The sequence below is a fragment of the Ctenocephalides felis genome, unplaced genomic scaffold (genome assembly GCF_003426905.1).
Source record: "Ctenocephalides felis isolate EL2017-DRISC unplaced genomic scaffold, ASM342690v1 CF-g0.4_SCAFFOLD_02592, whole genome shotgun sequence".
NCBI classification, from domain to species: domain Eukaryota; kingdom Metazoa; phylum Arthropoda; class Insecta; order Siphonaptera; family Pulicidae; genus Ctenocephalides; species Ctenocephalides felis.
Window position 1 is genome coordinate 14,292 of NW_020538746.1, and position 2,025 is coordinate 16,316.

The following is a 2,025-nucleotide window of genomic DNA, read 5'->3' on the forward strand; positions in this document are numbered from 1 at the left end:
TAAGTTGAGAGAAGCTCTGCTTTCTTGTTTAAATAATCACAATAATTTAGCTTTCATTAATTTACATAGCATAGACGCAAGTTCAGATAAAATAAGTTTATTAGTAGATACAGGGGCCAAAGTTAGTTTAGTAGAAATTAAAACTTTAGCAGACAGTGTTGATATTAGGCATAGTTTCGATGATAAAATTATTTGGTGTGTCGGGTACATCAATGAACACCATCGGTAAGGCAGATTTAAGATTTAAGTTAGGCAATAAGTTGGTTAGTTATACTTTCAATATAGTAAGAGATGATCTTCCAATATAGGGAGATGGCATTCTAGGAATTGATTTTTTGAAAAAGTTTCGCGCTAATGTAGATATAAATAATTCTAAATTAGATTTTCAAGACCTTGACTCACTTTTATTGCATTACCCATCAATTAATTTAAAACCCAGGTCCGAAACCATAGTGAAAGTTAGTACAGATTCGAATTCAGTAGGAGTCATAGAAAAGTCAGAAATAAGCAATGGGTTTTTATTGCAAATACTTTAGTTTCTCCTGTTAACCTAGAATGTATTGTAAACATAATTAATACAAATCAACATATAGTTAAATTAGACTCTCCTAAGTTTAAGGTAGATAAGATACCAGACCCCATAGCTTTAGATAAGATTAATGTAGGTAAATTCATAAACATTTGCCAAAATTCAAGTTCAGATAGAATTAAGACAATCTTAGATAGTGTTAAAAAGACACATTTGAACAAAGAGGAGTTGCATTCCCTTACTAATATTTGCACTAAATTTAATGACGTTTTTTTTATAAATGGAGACAAGCTTCCTTTTACTACCTCAATTTGACATAAAATTAATACTCCTTTGGGGCTCCACCCATTAATGTAAAACCATATCGTATTCCTGAAGCTCATAAAAAGGAAGTAGATAGGCAAGTGCAAGAGATGCCTGACGATAACATTATCGAGCGTAGTACGAGCCCGTGGAATGCTCCTATATTACTAGTTCCCAAGAAAAGTGATAATAATGACCAAAGGTGGCGATTGGTTGTTGATTATCGAAAATTAAACAATTCAACTATTGGCGATTCCTTTCCTTTACCAAATATAACGGAAATTTTAGACCAGTTAGGTAATTCAAAATATTTCTCTACTCTAGACCTCGTCTCAGGTTTCCATCAGATCCCAATGAGTGCAGAGGATAAGTCAAAAATAGCTTTTTCCAAACCTTCTAGCCATTTCGAATTTAAACGTATGCCGTACGGTTTGAAAAATGCACCGGCTACGTTTCAATGCTTAATGAACTCTGTATTAACCGGGCTACAAAGAGTAAAATGTTTTGTTTATCTTGATGATATTGTAATATATTCAAATACTTTAAAAGATCATGACGATAGACTTTGTGAAATTTTGGAAAGACTTAGACAAAATAACTTACGGTTACAGCCAAACAAATGTAATTTCTACTGTAAAGAAGTATACTATTTAGGCATATAATCACTCCCGAGGGAAAAAAACCTGACCCCTCCAAAATAAACGCAGTTTTAAATTTTCCTATTCAAAAAATTCTAAAGATATTAAATCCTTCCTAGGCCTTGCAGGTTACTATAGGCGTTTTATTAACAACTTTTCTTAAACTTCCAGACCCCTTAGTAATCTATTTAAAAAATATGTTACATTTAATTTGACCTCGCAAGAACAACTTGCATTTGAAAATTTGAAATCTGCTTTAATTACTGCACCAGTTCTTATTTATCCAAACTTTGGAAATCAATTTAATTTAACTACTGATGCTTCAGGCAAAGCTTTAGGTGCTATTCTCTCCCAGGGTGAGATTGGCAAGGATTTGCCCGTTGATATGCCAGTCAAACTTTAAATAAAGCTGAATTAAATTATTCTACTATTGAAAAAGAGTTACTTGCAATCGTATGGGCTGTACGCCACTTTAGACCTTATATTTTCGGCGTGAAGTTTACAATCGTTACAAATAATAAGCCTCTCACATTCCGTTTAATTTAAAAGATCCAG